This window comes from Panicum hallii, chromosome 8 (assembly GCF_002211085.1).
Source record: "Panicum hallii strain FIL2 chromosome 8, PHallii_v3.1, whole genome shotgun sequence".
NCBI lineage: Eukaryota > Viridiplantae > Streptophyta > Magnoliopsida > Poales > Poaceae > Panicum > Panicum hallii.
The window spans coordinates 36,745,783-36,762,193 of NC_038049.1; the positions used below are offsets into that span (position 1 = coordinate 36,745,783).

Below are 16,411 nucleotides of genomic sequence, written 5' to 3' on the forward strand. Positions count from 1 at the left end.
TGCCACTAGAGTTGCAGAAAAGAGCCTATCCGAACAACCACAACAGATATGCCTCCAGGCAGCGCAACACCTCATACTGCCCAGCCAGAGGGTGGAGATCCTGAGCCTGAAATATATTTGTTCAATGCTTAGAGGTAGTCACATATGATTCAATTAAATGAATTAAAAATAATTGTACGTACCCTATATTGTATTACCCAACCCTTGGCGGGGCCGGGCGCGTCAGGTACGTCCAAAAAATGTGGCGGGTTCACTGGAGCCAACCACTCCTGAAACTCCGCCCTCCAGGTAGGTGGCACGGCAACCGGGCCAACAACTTCACCCGCAATGGGAAGCCCGAGCAGGTACGACACGTTGTGCAACGTGGGGGCCATCTCCCCGTATGGTAAGTGGAACGTGTGCGTCTCCGGACGCCACCTGTCCGCCAATGCCGCAAGTAGAGAGCGGTCGAGCTGCATCCGCTTCTTGGCGCCACCATCATGGCCGTCGCCGGCCTGAAGCAGATGTGCGAGTGGCAGCAAACCAGCCTCACGTAACCTGTATATTTTGCATTATGGTTACAATTGTCGTACAAGCAATACATTTATTCCATAAAAAAAATACAAAGTATCACCTGTCAAGCCAGCAGTCGTCCAGGTGCAACAACTCCTTTGCTACACAAGGGCGCAATTCGTGAAGCTGCTGCCCCTCCACCGCTGCCAGGTACGACCTGTGCTGTTCGTCGGTGTTCGCGTCAAGGAGCTCCGGTGTCTGCGCCATATCTGCATGAAAATATAACTATCCTAAGAAATATTTCTAAAAACAATTGAAAATACTAAAAACTATTCAAAATATAACTACCCTAACAAATATTTCTAAAAACTATTGAAAATACTAAAAACTATTCAAAATATAACTACCCTAAGAAATATTTCTAAAACTATTGAAAATACTAAAAACTATTCAAAATATAACTACCCTAAGAAATAGTTCTAAAAACTATTCAAAATACTAAAATCTATTCAAAATATAACTACTCTAAGAAATATTTCTAAAAACTATTGAGAATACTAAAAACTATTCAAAATATAACTACCCTAAGAAATATTCCTAAAAACTATTGAAAATACTAAAAACTATTCAAAATATAACTACCCTAAGAAATATTTCTTAGATTATAGTTATTTTCAAGTAATTATACGACTAGAACGAGAATATACCTCCAAACCGACGTGTGAACAGGGCTTCGCCGCTTCCTCTGCTCCCTTTCTTTTTTTCCTGATTTTTGCTGAATAATATGAGAATTTGGGGGTAGGTGGGGGCTTATATAGTGGTTGTTAAACGTCCCGCCCGTTGGGCAGGCGGGATGCCCCTCGGGTATCCTCCCGCCCGTTGGACGGGCGGGATGCCGCCGCGGCCGCGTCAGGGGCCTCTTCGCGAATAAGAAAAGTTTCTTATTCGCGAAGAGACCCTCGGGAGGGGCCTGGGAAAAATTTTGGGACCTCCTGCCCGCTGGATGGGCGGGAGGTCTCCGGCCCCATGCCTCCCGCCCGTTAATCGGGCGGGAGGCACCCATTTTTCGAAAATTTTCAAAACGGCACACTTTTTCGAATTTAATTTTCTTAACCCTTTTTTTAAAAAATTCCTCTAGTAAATTTCTTAGGGTAGTTATGTTTTGAATAGTTTTTAGTATTTTCAATTGTTTTTAGTATAATTTGTATTCTGAATATTTTAGAATCTGGAAAATATAATCTGGGAATTGCTGAAACTTAGGGTCGTTGTGTATTAATATATAGCATAACTAGTTTATTAATGATTGACAGATATGTCTTCCGAGAAGGGTATTTTCAGTATATATTACGGAGAAGGAAATGTGATTTATGGGCCGAATGGGGTAGATTTAAGTGAATTCAACTGTGCGGTCAGAAGAATTACCAGACCGCACGAGGGGACATTTGAATCGCTATGTAACTGGTTAATGAGGGGATTAAGGATTAATCAGGAGAGACACACTGTGAGTGCTCAGTGCATCATAAATCGTACCACTCACGCATTGATCTGGGAGCTGATGCCACTTGCAAGCAACGAGGACTGGTTAACTTATCTGCAAAATGCAAGTCATTGGCAATGGCCACTGGTACTCCTTGTCAGTGTGCAACAGAACCCTTTGATAAACATTGAAGCTGCTCCGGGGGATGAAAATATTGATGAAGATTATTGGGAATGATCAATTGTCACTCAGCTCACTTGTCATTTGCCGAGGGTGTAGAAGACCATCGCAACCTTACATCGCAATACATCGCAAATGAGATGTACGGGATGATAGTAGAGAATATATCATTTGAACCAAAGTCTATTATCAGGCATATTCAGGAAAAGTACAAGTATACCATCTCGTACAGCAAGGCATGGAGTGCAAAACAGAAGGTGTTGGAGATGAGGTTTGGGACATTCGAGGCTGCATATGATAATATTCCTCGATTGCTGGCCGTCCTATGTAAGAGAAATCCTGAAAGCTATTATGACCTGAAAAGTCTAGACAGAGGAGAAGGTCCGCCCTACATATTGCAGCAGGTCTTTTTCAGCTTGGGTCCATGCATTAACGCATTCCAACACTGCCGGCCTCTCCTGTGCATCGATGGGACCTTTCTCACAGAAAAGTATAGATTGCAAATGCTGACAGCTATTGGAGTGGATGGAAATAGTCAATTGCTTCCTGTTGCTTTTGCTTTTGTTGAGAGTGAGAACACAGACAGTTGGTACTGGTTCCTGGAACGGGTTAAGTTTGCAGTCGTTCGGGATAGGGAAGATGTCTGCCTCATTCATGATCGTCACGCCGGCATACTAAGGGCAATACTAGAATTGCAGGAGGGGTGTGTGGAGACCGGAGAGCCGCCCAAGTGGCGTGATGTTCGCAGTAGGTGGTGCATGAGACACATTGATGCAAACTTTTTCAGGCAATTCAAGAACAAGCACCTTATGGATATGTTCAAGAGGCTATGCAAGGAAACAAATCAACAAAAATTTAACAAGCAGTGGCAGAAACTTGATGAACTGACCGGGAAGAAAAGAAGCAAGGACGCAGAAAAAACCAGAACTGCACAGGATGAAGCAGAGGCTTTGTGTCCTTTGCCAACAGATACTGCACGTACTCGCAGAAGGTCTGGGTTAGCGGTGAAAACCTTTTCTGAATGGATTGAGAATGAACCGAAGGAGAAGTGGGCGTTGCTTTACGATACCGATGGTGCAAGGTACGGCATAATGACCACCAACTTCGCCGAGGTTGCAATTGTGGAATTCATCGTCCGCGGGTGTACCGATTACTTTAGGGATCGGTTCACTAAAAATCAGGCATACATGCAGGATCATGACAGATATTTTGGAAGAATGATGATAGAATATATAACTAAGAAGGCAGCTAGCGCCCAGCTACACCACGTGCAGCAATGTGGTACACAGGAGCTTAAGTTTGAGGTAGCTCCCAAAGACAGAGCACGACGTGGCATGAGACGTCAAACTCCTGTAAAGGAGTGCATCCTCAAGTTTGATGGAACTTGTTGTTGCTCATGCATGAGGCCAAAGTTGCTGCACATACCTTGTTCTCATGTAATGGCTGCTTGTGCGGATATTCGACATCCTGTCGATATATATGTTTCCCATTACTTCAGAAAGGAGACAATTGCCAGCACCTGGCAGTATGAGATCTATGGGTTCCGTATGGTTGGATCGTTCACTGAGACAGCGAATCCTGTGATATATATTCCAGACTCGAGAACAGATCGGGTTAAGAGAGGGCGCCGTCAGACACGGCGTATTCGTAATGACATGGATGAGTCAGAGCTCCATCCGAGGATACAGCGCTGCAGTGCATGTAATCAGAGTGGACACACGTATAAACGTTGTCCAAACAATGATGCTGGGCCCAGTTCTGCTGAAGCTGGCTCTACAGGTGATGCTACAGATGGAAGACCTCCGGTTGCATCAAGGAGTGGGAGACGTCGACGATCGAGTGCTACTACGACCTCAGGCATCGTTTAGTTATAATTTTATTTGAACGTTGTTTGCTCATGTGTAATATTTGCCGCGTTGAGTTTGTATCAGACCTGGATGTGTATTTGTAATTTTAATAGACCATTATGTGTATTTGTAATATTTGCCGCATTGACTTTTAACAGATCATACTATTTTATTTTTAATGGCTTCATGTATCGTAGTATCGTAATATTTGGATTCTACGTTACAAAACGTTATCGCTTAACCATCTTCATACGCGTTTTAGATACCGTAATCTTCTTCGTAAAATTGAACTAAATTTTTTTATGTATACAAAAGAGTATGGCAAATAAATCTTGTATTTGAAAAAAGTATAAATTTTAAATAGTTTGTAAAATAAATAGTTTGTAAAACATAAATTCCAACACAAAAAATAAGAGGTGGGAACCTCCCGCCCGACGGGCGGGCGAGATGCCTCAGGGGCCTCTTTGCGAATAAGAAAAGTTTCTTATTCGCGAAGAGGCCCTCGGGAGGGGCCTCTTAATAGTTTTTGAACCTCCCGCCCGCTGGATGGGCGGGAGGTCCCCGGCCCCACGCCTCCCGCCCGATCAACGGGCTGGAGGTGTCCATTTTTCCAATTTTTTCCAACCGGCACCCCTTTTTAGAATTTTTTTAAGCCCTTTTTTTAAAAAAACTCACAAACTCACTGGGCTGAACATTGTGCTAATGGGTAAGAAGTTCAAAGGCCATTGCCCTTACGGAATAAACAAAAGAACAGCACAGCAATTATGTAATGCAACAAACAGATTTATCCAACCTAGCAACTGTGCATAACAACATAGTTAACATCATTGCACACGAGAATTCACTGTCATAATATGATATCTCAATTGGGTTAAGAGATGCTAGAAAATTCCTAGGTAAGGACATATCCCAAGAGCAATATCCATTCTTATGGTTCCCCCCATCACTCAACGGCCTCCCCTCCCCCCGGCTCTCCTCTGTTCCTTTCTCCTCCATCTACTAATTAAACATCAGATATGGAATGGTAACTAAAACATAAAACAAAGACATTATGCACAAGCATAAATAAGCACAACAACATATACTGCAGACAAAGGGGAAAAAAAACTTGGAAGCCCAATGGCATACCACAGGTCTTTTCAGCTTCGTCACAATACACAACATTGCATAAGGTTTCAAATGTGCCAGGAAATCTTCCAGTTTGGGTGCCAGTGGCTGAAAAGAGAAAAGAACAAGGAAATCTGAATTTCGCAGAAGTTCTAAGAGGACTCCACCAAAACATTATAAGAGCAAACCTTAAATTGTTCAAATTCTTTCGCCTTGGTTAGCTGGCCAATTATCCATAGAAGTAAATCCTTGTGTCCCTACACAATAAAAGCATTATCACAATACTAAGGCAACGTAAAAGGATGGAAACTATTCAGTTGTCCACTAATTACTTCACGAATCAGAGGATGAAACTGAGGCTCCCAGAGATGCAGCACAGAATCAACAAGCAACTGAAAGGAAAAGAAACTGTTAGACTTGGTAGAAGTATCAGTATACTGATCTTGAAATAGAGTACTTCTGACTAAATAATTAAAAAAGGCTCCTATAAAGGAAACCAAAAGTAAGAATTAACAAGGCGAACACTCACGTGAATTGACTTTTTTCAACATCATAAGTATCAAAAGTACTGAGTGATGCCTCAGAATTTTGTTCAAGATGATCAATCGCGCTATAGGGACAGTCAGAACCCTGAAAAAGAATAATCTAATTTATAGAGCATGCAGCATGAAATGATAAAAACTAAACCGGACTAATAGAGAGAGGAGTACCTTAATGTATGGAGTCAGAGCAATGAGTCTGCTAAGAATCTCATACATTGTTTTGTGATTTCTAACTTGAGTCGTCGAAAAAAACTTTTGCTTCATTAATAAAATTATGCACACATATGAACAAGTTAGTATATGCATATGCATCATTATATGTAAATATGAACAAATTAGCAGTTGAAGTAGCAATATATATTTACATATACATATACATACTCTTCGCATATATGAGATGGCCATCAAATGAGGGTGCTCCCTACTGTTAATGCCATACTTCAATTTAAATTCAGGCCTCAATTTCTGTAGAAGAACTTCCCGGTCCAAATAATCATGTTGCAAATGTAGATTGATCATCCAGAAACCCATCTTGTGCACAAATTTAGAAGCAGTAAATCAACAATCTAAAGGATGACTGTATCTTGGACTTGCTCAAACCATCCATCCTTTTATAATTTTATTGAACTAATAAAGCTTGAAGGAGTGCCTTTAAGTTAAAAAGGAAACACCATTGCTTTGGTTCTCATTGTCAAAACTCACAAATTCTATATTAATCAACAAGTCATTGAGTATTAAAAATATCAAACATTAATTATTTAAACTATCTGTAAGCATCTTTCACTCATAACCTCTTCTTAATACCCATTGAAAGTTACATTTACGCCTGCAAACTACAATCACATAGATAATGGCTAACATAACTACGGTATGTCAGTAAGCTGTAAACTCCATTAACACCATAATTAATTCACCATGTTCAGACGTGGCAAGCAGCATTTCTCTGGTCAACGTATAATGCTTACATTATTGAATCAAAATAACAATACCTCTAATATGTTGTCCATTGCATCCACTTCCTTCAACATATCAATATAAATGGGAAGATATCTTCTAAGTTCATCTTCAAACTGGATAAACATGAATGAAGAAATTAATGAAAAATTAAGAACCAAATCCATTCCTAATTGTTCAAGACTAAGATGCCCAAAATAGAAGATAAAAAAGAGAACTAACCTCCCAATTCCATTCCACTTCCTTCCCTTCAAATTTCTCAGGAGGAGCACAGCATGCCTTCAAATAAAAATCTTCCTTTAGCTTTGCCAACCAACACATGGAGTCATCTGCACCATTTTCTCTGTCCTTGCATTCCACGGTTAGGTTCTAGTGCAGTTTACAAACAAGCAAAATGATTTGCAACAAGTTATACAATATGTGCTGGTAATGAACACGTCTTGCCCTTCGAATTGTGATTAATTTAATTTTAATTAAATCATTGGTCACCTGACTTCGTGAATAAAAGTTGCTTGATAAATAGTTGTAGAGTTCTTGACAAATTAAGGATGGTAAGATCCTGATTAACGTTATCACTTGTACTTGAGTTCAACTTGCAAATTAGGTGTCTGATTGCACATGGTAGCCGATCGTCTAGGTGTTTAATAACAGATGGAAGGAGTTCATCTGAAACAAATAGCCTAAGTCCTCCATCTTTACTAACAGCTGCAAGACAAACCAAAGTGCGGCGAAAGGGAATAGCTTTTGTGGCTGCTTCATCATCCACCCAATACCCAAAAAGACTCATCCTTAATCTCCCAAAGCAACCATGAATTAGAAGATACCTGCAACAAAATGATTGATCTAAGTGTTCTTCTATGTTTATTTAATAAAAGTAAATACCATTGAAACTAAGGTAAACAAATTCTTGTACCCAGTAAGAGAATATGATGCTAATGATTCCAAGTCATGGAAAGAAGTCATCTTTTCATTATTGGCATAATATTCGTGTGAGAGACCACTGTTTAACTCTGGGGAAGATAAACTTCTAAAAAAATTGAGAAACGTCACGTGTGAACTGAAATAAGATAAAGTAAGATAGTATGTTCCAATTTCTCTGTACTTTCTGCTGAACCAGAAAGTTTGCCATGTTAGTTAATTCTCCTGCTTTTGCTCTTTTTGTTTGATCATGCCATGCCAATATCTGGCGGCAGCAAGGTGGAGAAAACAGTAGCAGCTGCAAGTAGCAATATGGCAGCAGTAGCGAGTAGTGGCAGAAACAGTAGCAAGTAGTGGTGTAGTGGTAGCAACAGTAGCTAGTAGTTGTGTGCCATATCTTGTACTTCTATTTAACTTAGTATGTGCACATAAGGAGAGCAGCTGCAGCTCAGTTTTTTCAAGCAACACGCAATAGTGTGTGTTCACTGGTGCTTCCCCTTCTTCTACCTCTAGCTATGAGTGTGTGAGTGTGCCGGGGAGGAGGTCAGGGACCTCACCTCAAGCAGGTTGGGCCAACAACTGGTATCAGAGCTATGGCTACCTCGGGTAATGCTACCTCAGGCGGGCGCAAGCACCGCTCTACGTCCACCGGCCGTCAAGGACGCCGGGAGTATGTCTCACCAGGGCGTCACGGGATGACGTACGTGGTGAAGAAGACTGTGCAGGACATCGGCGGCGCCCAGTACCCCATCCTCACCTACACAAACTACAATGAGTGGGAGGTAATGATGAAGGTGATGCTAAAGGCCAGGGGCCTTTGGGTGGCGATCAACTCCGGCACCAACGACGAGCAGGAGGACCACATGGCGATGGAGGCCATCCCCAAGGCTGTCCCGCTGGAGTTCATCACCGCGCTGGGGTCTAAGGACACGGAGCACGAGGCCTGGGAGAGCCTCAAGACCATGCGACTTGGTGGCTACCGCATGCGCAAGGCGAAGGCGCAGCAGCTCCGACGGGAGTATGAGGCCATCACGTTCCGTGACGGCGAGGCCATTGAGGACTTTGCACTGCGGCTCACCACGATGGTGAGCCAGTTGGGGCAACTGGGCGACACCATTGGTGAAGAGGAGGCGTTCGCGAAATTTCTGCACGTCGCGCCACTGCGATTCGCCCAAATCGCCATGTCAATCAAGACGCTGCTCGATTTGAGCGAGCTCACAATTGAATACATTGCGGGGCGGCTCAAGGCGGTCGAGGACTATGTTGTGGAGGTGCTGGTACGCACGTCCGCCGGCGGCCAACTACTGCTCACAAGGAGGAGTGGGCGGTGCGCGTGCGAGAGTGGAAGCAGGGAGACGGGTCCTCTGCTCCGGCAAAGGGCGGCGGCAGCGAAAAACACCACGGGAAGTCGAAGAAGAAGGGCAGCAAGCCCGGCCCGAAGGACGTCTGCCACAACTACGGCAAGATTGAGCACTGGGCTCGCGAGTGCCAGGAGCCTTGCTGCCAGGACCGGGTGCACCTGGCCCAAGAAGAAGAGGAGGAGCCTGCGCTCCTGATGGCACAAGTCTGCGCCACCAGTGAGGAGATTGAAGAAGCCCCTCACGCACATGTCGTGCTTGACAAAACGCGCGCGCAGGTCAACCTAGGGTGGGAGGATGATGATGTGGAGGAGCGGTTGTACCTCAACTCCGGCACAAGCAACCACATGATGGGTAACCGCGAAGCGTTCTCCGAGCTTGACACCGGCATCGTCAGCACAGTCAAGTTTGGCGACAACTCCGCCGTCAACATCTGGGGCCTTGGGATGATCCTCTTCCCCTGCAAGTCCGACGAGCACAAAGCACTGACGGACGTCTACTTCATCCCCAAGCTCCATAGCAACATCATCAGCATCGACCAGCTGGACGAGCGAGGCTGTCAAGTGCTGATCAATAGTGGTGTCCTCCGCATCCGCGACTACGAGCGCAAGCTGCTCGGCAAGGTGGAGCACACCAAGAGCTGACTCTACATCCTAGAGCTTCGCATCGCACGACCAGTGTCCCTGGCAGCAAGGCACGACGGCGAGGTGTGGCGCTGGCATGCATGCTTCGGCCATATGAGCTTTGAAGCTCTGGCAAGGATGCCATGGCAGGACATGGTGCATGGGCTGCTGCTAATTGAGCACGTCGGGGAGCTCTGCGATAGTTGCCTTGCCGGCAAGCAGCGGCGAGCTTCGTTCCCCAAGAAGGCAAGCTTCCGCGCTGGGGGCGTCCTCGAGCTGGTCGACAGTGATCTGTGCGGGCCCATCATGCCGGCGATGCGTGGTGGGCGACAATACTTCCTTCTCCTAGTAGACGACTGCAGCCGCTACATGTGGCTGCACCTACTAATGAGCAAGGACGAGGCACCAGCGGCAATCAAGAGGTTCAAGGCACAGGTAGAGGCGGAGACGGGGAAGAAGCTACGCGTGCTGTGGACGAACCGCGCAACAAGTTCACCTCGATCGAGTTCGGGCTCTACTGCGTGGAACAAGGCATTGAGCGAAATCTCACGGCACCATATTCACCACAACAGAATGTTGTCGTGCAGAGGCGGAACCAGACGGTCGTTGGCATGGCTCGAAGCATGCTCAAGGCGATGAAGGTGCCGGCGGTGTTCTGGGGCGAGGCGGTGAGCACGGCTGTGATCATCTTGAACTGCTCACCCACGAAGAGCTTGAAGGAGACAACACCAGTCGAGGCTTGGCACGGGCAGAAGCCCGACATCTCCTTCCTGTGCACTTTCGGCTGCGTCGGGCACGTGAAGAAGACGAAGCCGAACCTCTCCAAGCTGGAGGACAGGAGCACTCCAATGGTGTTCCTGGGCTATGAGGCAAGGAGCAACGCCTACCAGCTGTTCGATCCACGGGCGCAGCGAGTTGTCATCTCTCGGGATGTGGTGTTTGACAAGGCAGCATGCTGGGACAGGGAGTCCGGATGGGGAAGCAAAAGTGGGTGGCCTGAGCAGCTCCTTCACCATCGAGTACACGGTGTACTCCGGTGCAGGGGAGCTGGCCCAAGGCGAGCAAGGGGCATAGGATCCAGGCGAGACATCCCCTATTTTGGAAACAGGGGTAGCTCTAGCACCGCCTCAATCCTGAAGGAGAGGAGGTCGCAGCTGCTCCACCAAGCTCTTCGACAGGGATCCATTTCGCAACTCCTCGCAACTCCTCCACCGATGATCTCACCTCACGTCGATGCCAGCTATGGCGGTGAGCCCCTCTGATTCCACGGGGTGGACGACTTCGTAGGCGACGCGAGCCTGCTTGGGCAGGTGGCCCACGTGCTGGATGACCTCGAGCTGCATTTGGCAGTGCAGAGGAGCCACCCAGCTTTGCGGCGGTAGAGCAGGGGCAGTGGTGGCGGGCCGTGATGCTTGAGGAGATGGCGGCGATTGAGGAGAACAAGACCTGGGAGCTCGTTGATCCGTTGATCGGGTGCTGTCTGATCATATTGAAGTGGGCCTACAAGGTGTAGTGCGACGAGCAAGGGAGGGTGGTGAGGCACAAGGCATGGCTCGTCGCAAAAGGCTTCATGTGATGCAAGGGGATCGACTTTGAGGAGGTATTCGCGTCGGTCACGCGGACGGAATCCATGCAGCTTCTGCTTGCTTTGGCGGCAGTGAAGGGCTGGGATGTTCATCATCTAGATGTGAAGTCCGCATTCCTCAACGGGGAGCTTGCCTAGGAGGTGTACGTGCAGCACCCGCCTGGCTTTGCCATCGCCAGCGAGGAGCACAGGGTGCTCCGCCTACGCAAGGCCCTGTACAGGCTGCATCAGGCGCCGTGCGCATGGAACACCAAACTCGACTCCAGCCTCGCGTCGCTCGGCTTCACCAAGTGCGCCATCGAGCACGTGCTCTACGCCAAGACCACGGTGCGCGGGTGGCTGGTCATCGGGGTGTACGTCGATGACTTGATCATGACTGGAGCGGGCGGCGGGACAAAGAGTAGACAGGCCTTAACTTGATGACTATAAGCTTTTCCATCCAAAACCTGTACCATCAATGAGACGACTTTAAATAAGAGAATAAGATTAATAGCATACTAGTGTATTGGATGAGTGAAAAGGAAGCTTACCAACATTCGTGGGTGAACAATATCAGCAACCTTTTTAGAGATGGTAATCCTAGTACCAAAATCATTGTGATCTTTAGAATCAACTTGATCCTCAGGATCACCATCGACTTCATCGTTGTCAAAGATGTCGATCGACATGAGCCTCTGTGATGCAAACATAAGACAAACCATAAGAAAATTAAAGGTTAAATTGACGCAGAGACCAATCTATATAGAAAATCAGATTGCTCCATAATCACTTAGATCTTGATAATGATTTATGCAGAATCACTATTTCTAGCTCTTGAATGTGCTTTGTGATTTGCTCTATAGAAAGCTGAACTAGAACTTTTCTTATGTTTAAGTTTCTCTTTATAACCTATGTTCCAGGTAACAGAAAAAATGTTCTGCTGGACTAAAAAAAAGTCCAGCTTAAATATAAAAATGTTCTGGAATGTGATTTTGTTCCATGAAACGTAACTTATAAAAAAATTAAAAATCTAGTCACATGCTGATCCAATAATCTACAAAGTGGCATACGCATAAGCAAGATCTAAGGAAAATACATGTAAATACTACAAGAATTACCTGAACTTCTAATTCACTCTCATCATAGTCCATTTGGTCATCGAAAGACAATCCAAAGGATATCAAACAAGATACATTACTGCTCTTGCTGCTGTCACTATTCCACCAACTACCGGTCTCAGATCTTGTGCCATCAGATCTGGTACCTGAAGGAGTGCTGCTGCCGCTGCTGCGATTACTTTCATCAGATTCTGGGCTGCGGATCAGTCTCATTTGTGCATTTACATACTCTGACTTTTTGTGCAATCCGAAATAAGTGTTAGGTGTATGACCATCACCTGGGGAAAGGAAGAGAATAACAGATAGTAATCTGTGGGAAACTACAGAATAGGTGCGTATGAGTTGGCATCCTGCCAAACTTACATCCTGTGTGGAGCGTATTAAGCTGAGTTTGAGTTCGGATTTTTTGTATCCGATCCAAAAAACCTAAACTCAAACTCAGCTGAATATACCGCAAGCAAGGATTCGTGGGAACCCCCGTTTAGAGATTCGGCCAGGGGTGTAACACGCAGTAGGATTCCGGCCGTATGACGATCAAGAAACAAAGGAGTTCACACAGGTTCGGGCCCCTGTGAGCGTAACACCCTATATCCTGTGTGGAGCTGCTGGTAGTATTCAGCTGAGTCTGAGTTCGGATTTTTTACATCCGGGACAAAAAAACCCCGAACTCAAACTCAGTTGAATACTACCACCAGCTCCACACGAGACGTAAGGTGTTACGCTCACAGCAGCCCAAACCTATCTAAACCCCTTTGTTTCTTAATCGTCATACGACCGGAATCCACGCTCACAGCGGCCCAAACTTGTCTAAATCCCTTTGTTTCCTTATTGTCATACGGCCAGAATCCTCCGTATGACAATCAGGAAATAAAAAGGGGTTTAGATAGGTTAGGGCCGCTGTGAGCGTAACACCCTACGTCTGGTGGAACTGGTGGTAGTATTCAACTGAGTCTGAGTTCGGACCCAACACCGTCGTCACCCTGCACACCAACGAACATCTCGCACGTGTGTGCGAAGAGCGCCAGGGTGAAGACGGCGTTGGGGACAAGGTGCACCATGTACGAAATGAATAGGGGCACAGATGTTGGACTGGAGTGAAAGTTGAGGTCAAGAAAAATTGAGAAATATGTTCTTCCACTTCCTAGTACACAAGGCATCAGTATTAATCTGACATGTTAGGCCCACTTTTCATCAGATAAAACATTATTAATCTGACCTATTAGGCCAACTTTCATCAAACAAACAAATAGCATATTCCTATATTCACCTGATTCCTCCGCAGCTGGACTTCTCAAGATGTTGTTTACAGAAAGCAGAAGTAAACTACTTGAATGCTTGTTCTGTTCGCCAGGATCAGCTGTTCTACTCAATGTATGATCCTCATCAGGGGACTCAACCTGCGCTACGTTCAACTTTAGAAGATCAGCACTGCTAAGGTTTTGGCACCTGATTTCTAGGAGATGCTGAAAATGCCCAAGTAAAAAGACACAAATAAGTACTGTACAATTGTCCTAGTAACATCTACAAATTAATGTCAATACAACTTCCTCGTAGAGTTATGTCACACTAAAAACAATTGCCCCTGAGTCAACATATGCTAGAATAAAGGGCACCCAATCTTACGTAGCTAAAGGACATTATTTTAAAAAAAAAACATAACCAACAGCCATTGCCTATCAATCTTATTCCAGTCAAGCATCAAATTGCAGCAAATAGTGGCGGCAATTCAACACAGCTTATCACCACTTGCTAAAATTCTAACAAACAATGTACAAAGAAACAATTAGTAATATTATATGGACCTAGTTCAGTCCCTGAGCATAGAGGCCGTAAACACAAGCAAGCACAATGCAACTCAAGTACTAGCAATACATTGTGGGAACTTGGGTATCACTTAACACTTCTGTTATCTTTTGATGCTTGATATGATGATGACAAATGATTTATTTTTAGCTAATTGTACATGCCCGATTATTTTGGATAACTTGGTTGAGTTTACACGTGATGAATGATTATTCATGCATTATTCATACCCTGCAGGCCTGCACTAATGGGCAAGTATGACACTAGTACACTGTAGATAAGTGAAAGAATTTAGAAAGACCTTTAATCATTTTCGCTCCGTGATACTTGGCCTCAAGCGGGGAATCCTTGCTGACCAGCAGGAGTGACACCTTCACCAACAAACCCATGTAGCGTTCTTCATCCTCGGAGGCAGGGCCGGAATCCACTTGGGCCATTGGGGAATCAGACGAACCCCAGACTTTTCGGGAACAAAACAGCACCCGCACCAAAGAAGAAGCTAACCGAACAACACGGAAGATTGCATTAGCAAAGCGCCTTGCAGCAAAAGAAATTAGAGGAGGAATTGGGGTCCGATCGAGAAATTAGGGCAAAGTACCCACCCAAGATTAAAACAAGTTCTCTTTTACTCACTAACGCAGCATGGAATTAGACCTCGCCCATCCTCCACCACCAGAACGAGAGAGAAGGGGGAGAGGAACCCTGCGGTAGCGGTAGTGGGCGGAGGAGCGGCGGGTGGAGTGCCGGGCGGGAGGGAACCAGCGGCACTCGCCTAGCCGAGAGGAGCGAGGTAGGGTTTTCGGCAAGGTGGAGTGCGGAACGTTTTGTTTCGACGATGTGAGCTTTTGTCAAATTTTTATATTTTTATATTTCTTTTTTACGATTTGCAGAAATATACCTGGCAGTGAAAAATTAGCAAGACTATACTCCTGCCGTCGATCCAAATGGTTATATCCGTTTGAACCAGCGGTAGACATAAATTCCGCTGGTCAATATGGAGATATAATTAATCTCCACTTGAACCGGCGGTAACACAAGAGTGTCCAATTCAACCTATGGTAATATAAGAGCGTCCAATTCAACCGGCGGTATAGACCGACCTTGAGCCTTGTGCTGTGGCCAAGTGGTCCCGCGTCCCATACCGCCAATTGAATTGGCGGCGCACACCAGCTACCGCCGAAACAAATGGCGGTAGGCTACTTCTGCCGGATGAAATGGCGGTAAGGCCTTTCGCCAGGCCACGCGGCGGTAGGGGCAAGCTACCACTGGACCAAGTGGCGGCAAGCGCCCAGCCTCTATAAGAGGCCCAAAAATGGCCGTAAATGCTATTTTAATTCCCAAAAAAGAGAAAGAGGGGGGAGGAGAGAAGAGGAGAGGGAGGGGAGGCACTAGCAAAGCCCTACCGGAACTGCGTTTCGCTTTGGTATTTCTTCAAAACCTGATGTTTTTTTTGCAGATCTTAGTTTATGTAGATATTGTATTATTTGTGATTTCTATATATTAGTTTTAGAATGGCACTTAGTACACTAGATGAGATATAATAATAGACTTTACACTTAGATAATTTTAGTTAGTTAACATTGTATTAGATGTCGTTCTATTTTGTATGCTTCAATTTAGAAATGAATTGTTTCTAGGCTTGGTATATTTATTTAATACGTCGTAGGTCTTATAAATTGTGGGCAGATATCACAACTCGAGATTCAACGTCTCCATAAGTAAATTTGAATACAAATAATTAGGTTGTGAGGACTTAATAATTTTATTTTTTATCTAGAGAAATTATTCGGTAACGAAGCAGTGTTACTTAAAATATTGTTGTTGGCAGGCATGTCAGACAATTTATGTTTCCAAATGTTTTATGGGTCAGGGAGGTTCATTATGGTCCTCAAGGGGTAGATTTGTCTGAATTTAAGTCGATCACAAAAGTAGTACCTAGAGCAAGAGACAGGACTTGGGGTCAATATGCAACTAGTTGTTAAGGCTTTTGGTCTTAATCGAGACCATCATGAGCTGTCAGACATGGCAGTCATTAATTGAAGTGAAGTACTATTCTAGGAGTTGATGCCTCTCGAAGGAACGAATAACTGGAGGGACTATGTGGACATTGCTACTCATCATGGGTCACCACTACTGCTGTTTGTTCAAGCTTTTGAGAAAGTTGCATGTACTAGTCAAATACAAGAGGAAAGGCAAGACACAACCCAGAAAGATCCAACTGAGGACAGCATGGAGACTTTCCATGGACGAAATGAAGATATGAATGATGAAAGGTTTGAGGGATTTGGTGATAACCCACCCCGGGAAGCAACTAGAGAGATTGATGAGGGTGAAGTCAACCCAGATATAGTTGAACATTTTGACATGGAGAATGAAGACCACATCAATGCTATGGATGATGACTCTTGAGATGATGAAGAAGAGCATC

General features: G+C 45.1%; 1 pseudogene; it reads right to left on the reverse strand.

The window, feature by feature from the left end:
* Positions 1 to 5,006: 5,006 nt before the first annotated feature.
* Positions 5,007 to 7,562, reverse strand: LOC112903756 (annotated as a pseudogene).
* Between the last annotated feature and the right edge of the window lie 8,849 nt (positions 7,563 to 16,411).